The sequence below is a fragment of the Alosa sapidissima genome, chromosome 7 (assembly GCF_018492685.1).
Source record: "Alosa sapidissima isolate fAloSap1 chromosome 7, fAloSap1.pri, whole genome shotgun sequence".
Lineage (NCBI taxonomy): Eukaryota > Metazoa > Chordata > Actinopteri > Clupeiformes > Clupeidae > Alosa > Alosa sapidissima.
The window spans coordinates 28,258,189-28,269,894 of NC_055963.1; positions in this window are offsets into that span (position 1 = coordinate 28,258,189).

The following is an 11,706-nucleotide window of genomic DNA, read 5'->3' on the forward strand; positions in this document are numbered from 1 at the left end:
ATAGAAGCCAGATGTTATCATGAGTTACTGGGAGAAAGCTTTACTGGCATCAAACCCAAGTTGGATAGAAGTTGCAAGGTGGCATAAATCTGATAACAGACATAAAATTTAATAAATATAAGCATACATGCTGTACACGGACATGTATACAATACACATGCTGGTGGTATGCAGGGTGGACACATGTGGCCTTTTTGCACACACATACATCAAATGGAAACATACACACACACACATCAAATGGAAACATACACACACACACACACACACACACACACTTGCTTGAACATACTCAGTACATCTTTGTTCCTCATAAATGAAAAGAAGAATACTCTGCTCCATATGTTGATAGGCCACTCCCTCGCTGCGGTACACATTCAGTGGACAACCCCTCTCTCTTCTGGAGCATGTTTTGTGCTCCTGTGTCTCGGCGTGGAGGAAACTCCCCTGCATTGCACTGTCTCTGTGTATGCGCGTCCATCTTCCTGAATACAGTATGCATTTATGTGTGCATTGAGCTGTGTGTATGTCCTGTGTGTTCTGTTTATGTTTGTGCGCATTGTGTGTCTGTGTGCTTGTGTGTCCGTGCCTGTGTCTGTGTGTTTGTCTGTCTGTGTGCTTGTGTGTCTGTGTCTGTGTGCTTGTGTGTCTGTGTGTTTGTCTGCCTGTGTGTTTGTGTGTCTGTGTCTGTGTGTTTGTCTGTCTGTGTGCTTGTGTGTCTGTGTGCTTGTGTGTCTGTGTCTGTGTGTTTGTGTGTGTGTGTGTGAGTGTGTGTGTGTCTGTGTGTGGTATGTGTGTGGTATGTGTGTGTGTCTGTGTGTGGTATGTGTATGCAGGGTCTGCTCTCCATACTCCTCCAGCCTAATGCGATCTGGTCTATGGAGGCTGTGTTAGATGAAAGCTGTGGCCCTGCGCTGCACTGCGCTGCACTGCTCTGTGCTGTGGGCTTTTGTTTTCTGTTGGCGAGGTGCTGACTGAGCTCCACTGGAGCAGATCCCCCGTGCATGGAACCCCCCCCCTCCAGACCCAGGGCCTTTTCCATTATGACGACGGGGGGCCCCCTGTGCCTTATTTGTTGATTCTTGGGCCCCAAAATCATTAATTTAAGTGGGAGACAGCGGACAGGAGGGTAACCTGAGCAAAAAAAACACCTCAGCGCTACCTTTCACTCTTATTCATTCGCCTCCCACCCACCTCTCCCCTGTTTGTCCCGTTGCATAACAAATGATGGCACCCCGTTAAATTACCTCAGCTGTTTATTTATTTACAGCCCGTAATGGATGGTTGTGGAAGACCAGAGTCGCGGCCAATCACCCGAAAGGGCCTGGACAGGAAACGGACAGCCTCACGGTCTCTCCTAAATTCCACAACAGTTTTCTTTTTTTTGGGGGGGGGGGGCTGAAAAAAATTAGAGCTAGAGAAAGAGAGAGAGAGAGAGAAAGAAAAGAGGGAAAAAAAGCTTAAACACAATGGTTTTATTTGTCTTCCTCCCTTGTCTCCCTCATCCAAAGACCATCCAGGCTGATTTTAAAGCCATCAGTGAAGGGCTGGTTATTTTAAAAGCTGTTTGCACAGTCGAGGGGGCGCCATGACATGGTTGGGCATACATCGTTTTTTAAACACAGCCTTCCAACCCTGAAAGAAGAGAGAGAGAGAAAGAAAGGAAGGAAGAATGAAAGGGAGAGAAGAATGGCGAGTGTTTGAATGATGGTTTCTCTCTGACACGTCGTCTGAGGAAGGAGCACGCATCATGAGACTTTGTTACAAATGAACGTTCGATGTTTGCCTTAATGCCAAACATGGTTAACTCTTTTCTTCTTTTTTTTCTTGTTCATTTTTTTTCCCTTCTTTTTAAAGGAGCCCTTGGAACAGGGCCAGAGTGCTGGAGGGACATAGCAGTCATGCCGTAACTGAAAAAAATCTCAAACAAACCTCAAGTTTTTTTTCCCCTTATTCGGCTTTTTTTTTTTTTTTTTCAAAAAAAAAAGAGAGAAACGCCTTACTTTCTCATTCATTCATTTCTTGGTCACAGAGTACTTTTTCGTTGACTTAGATTCTTTCGCTTCACCTCCAGCTCCATCCCAGCCCCGCGGGTGCCCGCTGAGAAAGTTCTAGAAAAACTCCCAAAAAGCTGCATATGCAGGAGTCATCAGGCCTGGGCTCCCTGTGCTGCTGCAGACCCCTCAGAACAACCACGCTGAGCAGAAAATATCTGGAGAAGTTGCTCTCTGATTTATTGATCCATTCCCTCCCTCCTCACATCTGGGCAATATTGCCCTTTGTTTCCCCACAAATTCACAGTGAAGTGGCCTATTGTGTGAGGGAGCATTCTCCCATTAGGAGGGGGACAATAGAAAAATTGCGCAATGAGCTGCTTTTCTCACACAAATATAATTCGCCCAGTGCCGCCCTCACGAATGGGAGAGAGAGAGAGAGAAAGACAGAGAGAAAGAGACAGACAGAGAGAGAGTGAGAGATGCTGCTGAAATATCTTGGCGGGGTCACATGCAGGAACCTTGAATAAACCTGGCGCCTAGTGTCCGATTACTTAGCCTTTTCGCATTGTCCTCTCCAGCAGCACTTGGTGAAGGAGGGGACAAGAGACCAGAGGAAGAGGGGGGAGAGGGGGGAGGGTGGGGGGCTAATATAACTTTCAAACGACACAAGCATCGTTGGGCAGCAGCCGTAACCCAATCGCATTGTTCAAGGGAAATCGGTTAAACATGTCAAACGCCAGCAGTCCTTTTGATGTGTACGGCAGAGCAGAAAGAAGGTGTGTGTGAGCGTGTTGGGGGGGGGGGGGGGGAGATGAGAAAAATGAGGGGAGGAATAAAAATGAGGGCAATGGGGGAAGAGATGGAGGAAATGCAGAGAGAGAAAGAGAGAGAAAGAGAGAGAATGGGAAGGAGAAGAAGGGACAAGAGTTGGTGTGGGTTAATGTGCAGGATGATGGGTCTGCATGTTGGGCTGCATTTTTTTTTTTGGTCCGTGGAATTCCGCCGCCTGCTGAGACTTTCAGAACTTAATTCTGTGTCACAGCTGGAGTCCCGACAGTCGCACCCTCACACATACACTCTCAAACACACACACACACACACACACACACACCTCTACAGCCGGATCTGGCTAATTATCCCAGTGCCGTCGCAGGTGCCGCAAGCTCTAGGGGTCAGCGGAGGCCGGACCCACGGACTGTTAGTGTCTAAAGAGAGGTCAAAGGTCTCTCCCTCTCTGTTCCTTCCATCTCCCTCCCCCTTTCTCTCCCTCCCTCTCTCTGTCCCTCCCTTTCTCCAAGGAAGTATCCATGCCAGTCTCTCTCTCTCTCTCAACCCCCGTTCCAGCCCTCAGCCCCCCCCCCCCCCCTTCACACACACACATACACACATTTGGGGCGCACATGGTTGGGGCGGCACCCGGTCCCTGGCGCTCGCTGGCCCGCGTCGCGGCGTGTCAGACGCCGGCATGGCTTTTACTGCTGTTACTGAGCAGCCGCTCGGGCTGCAGCGCTTTTACTGCCGCCACTGAGGAGCACTGTGCACACACACACACACACACACACACACACAACCAGCCCACTAACGGTGCCAGAGCCCAGATCCCAGAGCCATAACCAGAGCACAGCACACAGGCAGAGCCCGGGCCAGGGGCAGAGCCAGAGAGTTAGAGTCGGGGGCAGGCATGGGGTTTCCTGCAGCCCTCAGCTAATGAGGGGCACAGGGGCCGAGAGGGAGAGAGAGAGAGGGGTGGGATGGGGGGGGGGGGGCTGGTTTGTGGTGAGTTATGGAGGGTGGCGATGGGGGCTGGGCAGCGAGATGAGGGGATAAGGGCCTTGCAGAGCGACTGACGGAGTGAGCTGGGTGTGTTTGCGGGGGCCTTCGCTGGGTGAAGGCACTGGATGGAAGGGGGCTGGTGTGTGTGTGTGTGTGGTGGAATGTGGGTTGTGGTCTACAGGGTGTTACCTGGCGCAGACCCACGTGTGTTGTGGGTGGCTGTTGGGGTGCTGTTGTTTTTGGGGGCAGATTTGGCGTGTGTTGTGGTGGTTATTTGAGAGATTGGGTTGTAAGCTGTGTTGTTTTTGGTGTGTTTGTTGTGGTTGAAGGTGTAATGTCTGGCATGTGTCAATGTCTGGATGCCGCCCTTATGCTACATTGTATGTCACAGTCTTAGGAGCAAACATTGTGCACACTGACAAAGTTGAGTTTTATGTTTACTAACCTATTTTTCTCTCTCTCTCTCTCTCTCTCTCTCCCTGTCTGTATGTGTGTGTGTGTGTGTCTGTGTGTGTGTGTGTGTGTGTGTGTGTTCACAGAGCACAACTGGACCTCTATGTTGCCAACCATCCTGCAGCATATCTTCTCCTCCCTGGTACCTCCTCTCTCTCTCTCTCTCTCACTCAAACACACACACACACACACACACACACCTACTCACACACTCTCCTCAAGCTGGCATGAATAACCACAAGCGGCCTGACCGCAGTGGGCCAGGCTCTAACCTCAGACAAACCCAAGGAGGACCTGTAAAAAGCAAGCCACCCATCACTCACCAACCATGACCAGACCAGACTAGGCCAACCCAGCCCAGCCCAGCCCCAGCTTAGCCCAGAGCTGATCTGTTCAGCATGGATGCCCAGGCAGGCTGGCTTCAGAGAGCAAATCCCAGGCCTTTTTCTTTTTCACCAACTCTGTGCCATGGCCAAGTCATAAACGTGTTGTGAACATGTTTATAAATGTTAAAGACATTACGGGAAAGGAAAGGAGGAGAGGAGGGCGAGGGGAGGGTTCTCTAGCCTCAAATGGAGTAAGTGCAGTAAGCTGGTCTGCCTTAAAAGTGAGCCCATAGACTCTGTCAAACATGTCACATACACACACACACACACACACACACACACACACACAAAAGCCAATGCTGAAGAGGAAAAACACTATTGACAGCCACCCTTTCGCTCACTCTCCAACCTTAAAGCCTGTTATTTGGAACTTCCTGTTTAGCTAACCGCACGAACGTATGGAGATGTATCTGTTTTTTCCTCTCTCTCTCTTCCTCACTGTCTCTCTCTCTCTCTGTCTGTATGGAGTTTTGCTCTTCTTGGGGAAGATGAATTTCCCTCCCCTTCCTAAGTTACCATGGCAGAACGCTACCCTGTCCAAAATGTTTGACAATCGCATCGCTGCGTTTCTGGGACCCGGACAAGCTCCAAAGTTGATTTTTTGAGAGGGAGCGACACGAGGTCAGGGCTCATGTTTCCTACCTGGCGTTTATGGAAACCCGTGAAGCGTCCATCCACACAGCAGGTCACAAGAGGGTGTGTATGTGTATGTGAGACTCACCTGTACATTAGCCTCTGTCCACTCTTCACCTGCTCTCCCCCTCTTCCATATATATATTTTATATATATATATATATATATATATATATATATATATATATATATATATATATACATATATATATATATATATATATATACATACATACATACATACATACATACATACATACATATATATATATATATATATATATATATACACATATATATATATACATACACATATACACACACAAACGTCTCCCAAGGAGCATAGAGGAATGTCATGGCAAGAACACGGCAGGAACAGGTAGTTCTACTCTCCTATCCTTCAAGCTTCATCTGGAACGACATCTGTGTTTGTTATCCTGTGTATCCAGAGGAGATCTCCCTTTGCTTACTGGTCAGTGAGTGCAACAGAACATGCATAAAGGGTGAGACTCTAGCAAATGTATTTGTTATTTACATACGTGATTATTTATTTATTTATTTATTTTTGAGGACATTGCGCTCACATGTCAAGTGCTCTGATCATGTCTGGCGGCTGCGTCTCAGACGTCTGCGAAGCCTTTTTTTTTTTTAAACGTCCAGGATGCCAGACTGAAGCAAACACTCAGAACAGGAAGTGTCTTGCTGTTCTGACCCTGTGGGAATGCCTCGTTCGCGGGGGCCGGGGAGTTTGTTTCGCTGCCATCATTTACACTGATCACCGGAGACAGAGCCGCTGTCTGTCGAGACGTTTGAACACTGACGTGGCGTAATGTCACGGACATTGCAACGGCAGTCTGGTGGAGTGGCTATAAAGCGAAGATGGCAGAAGGGTCCCAGGCGTTCCCGAGAATATTCCTCTCCTGCAGTGCCTCTGGCAGAAGTGGCCCAAGGAGGTGTGTGTGTGTGTGTGTATGTATGTGTGTGTGTGTTAATACCTGTAAAATAGTTCCAAAGGTCCTTTTTTAAGTCCTGTGCTTATGTTCCATTTTTCCTGCACCAAAAGCAAGACTTCATTACCTTTTCCTGCAACTTTTCAAAAGTCCAGACAAGTCTGTTTGAGCCGATTATATCTGCTGAAGAGAAGTTGCCACACATGGCAGAAAATCATCTCTGTTTTTCAATTGTAACACAGATATTCCTTGTGTGGTTGATTTTTGTGGTATCATTCTAACTACCCCTGGGTCAAAAACTAAGAATAAACAAACATGGGAAAAAGAAAGCATGTTTATTACCTTTCATGGTCAAGATTGTAGTGTATGGACCAGAATGAGGATCGCACCAAGAGTATTGACCTCTGACCTTCCACACACAGGAAGTGATGTTTGCTTTCCGGTACTTGAAGTAATAGTCTTTTTGTGAAGTGATAAAAAGAGCTCTTGTTCTAGTTTTGTGCCAAATGAATGTTTACTGAAAACATTGAGATTGATGTTACGAGATGTGATGTGAATGACTAAGAAGTCTGTTTTCCTCAGAACGCTTCCTGAGAAACTAAAAAGGTCTTGTTTACCCTTCTAAGGTTCTTCGAGTTGTGTATTGAAAAAGAAAATCTCCTTCAGGAATGCTCTTTTTTTCTGTGTGCAGGACTTGCTGTGTGTGTTTGCACTGTGAATGAATACATCTATATTTTATCTCTCTCTCTTTTTCATTTGACTGTAATATTTGTACTTTTGTAAGAGTCCTCTGCCATATACCCAATGCTCTTCTTTTTATCCATACTGTTTTCTATGTCAGACAATGCAAATGTTTCTATTGATTGGATTGCTGTTTATATATATTTTTCACCATTTTCTTGTTTAATTATTCAACTGAATCGTGTGTGCGTGTGAATGTGTGTGTGTGTGTGTGTGTGTGTATAAATGGACCTCTATCACATATTTAAGGGTTTCTCAGGCTTATGGTAAAGCTTTATAGTGAACAGGAAGGTACAGTAGAATGCAAGCACGGTTTGAATAATAGAATGTCTTAATACTATTATTACATTCAAGAACCCAAGTCCAGAATATACAATATCCAGTCATTTGAATAAATACATTGTATTAGATTGTAGTGTAATGTAATGTAGTGTAGTGTAGTGTTGTGTGTGTGTGTGTGTGTGTGTGCGTGTGTAAAGTAAAGCTGGCGTTGACTAGACTTCTCATCTTATAAATGTATCTGTACAGCAAAATAATTTAGAACCAAATTATTTATTTTAAAGGATATATTTTATACCAGAGACTATGACTTCCTCAATTTTCATTGGAAAAATATTCAAAAAAAAAAATAGCTTCTCTTTAAATGTTCTGAGCGGAGCTTCCTTGGCATGTTTACATGAACTATGGTCATTGAAACCATGTCTCTTCATTTCTCTGATGCCTTGTATGCGTATGTGAATGTGCAATAAAAAAAATAAGAATTAAGATAACATTTGGCTAATGCAAAAGTAAATAAGTTAGTTGACATTACAACTTATTTCTATTAGATTGCAAAAAACAATTTTGTCCCTGCAAAAATTATGTTTTTTAATGCATAATTATCTCATGTTAAAAGAAATATGTTTTTGCAGTAAGATACATATACTTCATTAGTATATTATGTTCTAAATTTTTAAAAAAGTATTCAGTAAGTATGCGTCTCATTTTACGGGAAATCATCAGGAAATACTATAAAATTGTCGCACTTGGTACATATAATGGTTATAGGTTGATATCCTCATGAATCTAGTGGGTGCAGCACTTGCTTTTTCGTATTTCTTTATCTAAGAAATAAAAATATAATGCATAGAATATTATATAAAGTATAATATTAAGGTGATAAGTCTCAACAAAGTCAGCATTGTGTGTGTTTGTGTGTACTGTATGTGTACATATTTAATGTTCTGTATCTATGTGTGTGTGGTGTGTGTGTGGCATGTTCAGGCTCTTATTATTTATACTATACAGTATAGAAGGGACTTGCCCCTGTACTGGACTGTGGGCATGTGTCACTGTCCTCTGCTACGTCATGGAGATGTTTGTGACAGATCTGCAAGTATCTTTACATTGGTCTTGAAGAGTTTTTTTTCTCTCTGAAGCATTGTTTGTTTCTGCTCATTCAATAAAGGTTTGCTTTTCTTTAATTCACTGTCTCCCTGTGCATCTATAATGGAGAAGAGCAGATTTGGAATCCATGCTGCATAAAGGACGATGGTCATTATCACATTTCCAATATGAGGGCATAGCAGTTTCTTTGAAATTGCCCACCTTTAAGTGATTGATACATGATATAAAAGAACAACATATGTTCTCTCCTCTCTCTCTCACACACACACACTCACAATATCTCTCTTGCACGCTTTCTCTCTTGTTGAAACGGTTCCAGCTCCCCTCTGTCCCTCATAAACTCACCCAGATGTTGCCCAGCTTTGCACCCGCAGGAGAAGGAGCTGAGCATGGGGAGGGGGTGGAGTATCGGTGGGGGACAGAGGGGAAGACTAGTGGTTTGATGTGCTTAGGTTGTGGCGAGCTGGTGGCTCCTGGTGGGGGTGTTACCAGCTCTTCCAGGCTGATAGGTTGCCGAGGTAAACTAAGGGGGGGGGGGGTAGATTTCGGCTCCATCTGTGTTGAATGAGATGAGGGGTGGTGACGAGAATGATGCATCGTTTTGCCGTCGATTAGAGGGCACCAATGGCAGGGCGGTTTTCCCAGAGATGCTATAAACGTGACGTGCGTCATGTCTTATTCCCATCGGCAGCTCATTCATGTCGTATTCGCAATATTTCATCTAATTAGCGCACAGCTAACTGCAAGAGAAAAAAAAAAAAAACTGCCGTGTGTGTACAGCCCTGTAAGGATGAGTAATTCTTTGAACCGTATGGGTGGGACGAGCCAGCAATTCACATCATAAAATGCATCCCAGGAATTTTATATGAATTGCTCCGAATGCAGCCATCATCAGTGCTGAGGAATTTTGAGATACCACTGATTGGGGACAAACAGATCAGTCAAAAGTGGGAACACCATGTTTTACTGCCTGACAGCTTGATGGGACATGAGCTATTAGGACACGGCCTTCTGGAAAGCCAGTGTTGTGGCCGGGTGACAACAGCGAGAGGGTTCGGGGGGCGCTTGCCTGTGATTGGTGGAAGGAGTTTGGTGGAGCCGTCGTAAAAAAAAAAAAAAGAAAAAAGGAACTCAGCTGTGGTCACTCTGGAATGGGGTTGCACAGGACAGGGACTGTTAGTCAGGGAGAGTGCTGCATATGGAGATGAAGCTGTGACTGAGTGAGAGCCTTACAGCAGTCGATTGGTATTGAGAGACTTTGAATGTCCTTGAATCAGATTCACTCTTACTGTTTCTGGAAGTGTATCTGTATGTATGTGTATATGTTTGTGTGTGTATGTGTGTGTTTTAAGGCGGAGGTTGCATGGTTATAATTAAGATGTGGTGATGTGAATGTGTGTGTGTGGGGTGGGGGGTTATGGTTTAGGAGTTATAATCGGGGATTCCTCTTTACGGTGGTGGGGTTGGGTGGAGGGGGGCCGGTGGTGTGGTTGTGATTAGGATGTGGTCTGGGAGGTCAGTGGTTAGAGGGGTGGTTAGAGAGAGATGAGATCACTGTCCAGTTATGCCACTAGTCTGGCTTAAGTAGCCGCAGATCCACTATGGTTAGTCACACTTCAGCCACTCAGTGGAAACACATGAAAACATGTTAAAGCCCCCCCCCCCCCCCCCCCTTTCACAGACATACACACATACACACACTGAGTAGTATCTATATAAAAAGAAAGAAAGAAAGGCTGAATATGACATGGCACTGCTGAAGTATTAGTGACATCCCATCAATTTATCATCTGATATACAAATGAACATAATTATGCACACAGACAGGTAGATGTGCCATCGCATACGGTAACATTTAGAACTGAACAGTAGCAAAGTGACTTGGAACATGAAAACGAGTAAAACGAAGGCAGATGCTAAAAAGTGACACAGCGCCATTAGATGAACACTTTGTTTTACAGCACTGCAGCTCTTGAGAGAGAGAAAGAGGGAGATTATATAACATGCACTCTTCTTGGCCCTCGGTTGTTTACGTTCTTCTGCGTCACTTCATCTTGATCTATACCTCTCTTCCCGCTTTTTCAGTCTGCACTGCTCTATCACTCACTGGCGAGACTGATAACCCTTCAGGGCTTTTCTTTCACCTAACGCCTCAAGACAACTGTTCCTCTCTTCCCCCATGCAACACAATGGCAATCTCCTCAGAATCTGATCCAGTGGCATCTGTTACACACACACACACACACATACACACACACAGAGAGAGAGAGAGAGAGAGAGAGAGAAAGAGAGACAGAGAGAGGTGAGGGGATACACACATTCTGAAACAAAGACAAGAATTCAGCAAGAGCAATCATAGCCATCTCTCTCTTGCATCATAACAAACCACAAGGAGCCAGGATTCTCCAGGAGCTTTACAGCAAACTTCACCGGCTCACAAAAACACACTCCGCTAACCGCAAAGAGACAACCCTCGGCTGCCAGTCGACAGCCACCTCAAAGTTGAGCCCTCCAGAGTAAAGTGCCTGAGTTCATAGGTCACTGAGCACTAAGCACTCGAATTTAATACAGTGTCCAAACAAACCCCCATTTTTCTTGACGCATCCCAGGGGGAGGTTGTTCCCTCAGGCAGTGTGTGCGCACATGACAAGAGGGATGCGAGTGGCCCGGGCATGCCTTCAGGGAATGGAAGAGACAGGATGCTATCACAACATCTCTCCTCTTAGTCCGATAAAAAAAGCGGCTCTCCGTCAAACTATATGGGCTCCTCACGTTTCCACGTCTGCAGCTTTACTTGCGCTCTCAGCGGCCTCTGTAAAGCTTGGCTTGGGCTCTATGGGGAAGATGACAGTGTCCCATTTTGAAGGAATCTGAAACAAAAGAGGGGGGGGGGGGGGCTGTTGGGCTCGGAGAGGTACCCAGTGGAACTCCTCCAGGGCACCTCTCATGCACAATCAGAGCTATTCTGTGCTGGTTTTTGTGTGTGTGTGTGTGTGTGGGTCTTAGTTTGGGCCACATCCAGGTGGCCTCAGAGTCTTCAGGTAATATCAGGTAGTTATCCTCTAAATTGATCCAGAGTGCTGTGCAATCAGTGCAGTGTACTCAAGTAGATTTATGTCCAAGACTAAGTCAAGGCTGCTTTCAGACAATAACTCTCTCTCTCGCTTCCTCTCTCTCCCTCTCGGCATGTAGATAGTAACCTTGAACAGGCACGGGCAAATCCTGTGTGGCGTGTGTGTGTGTGTGTGTCTTTAAAAACTTTTACAGGTAGACCGAACTGCCCTGACTACATGACATGTACACCATTTTGAGAGTTTATTATTTCAAAAACATGCGTTGTGTCCAACAAGTTGTGGGTGAAGGAAATGATTTGTTAGTATTAGAAGT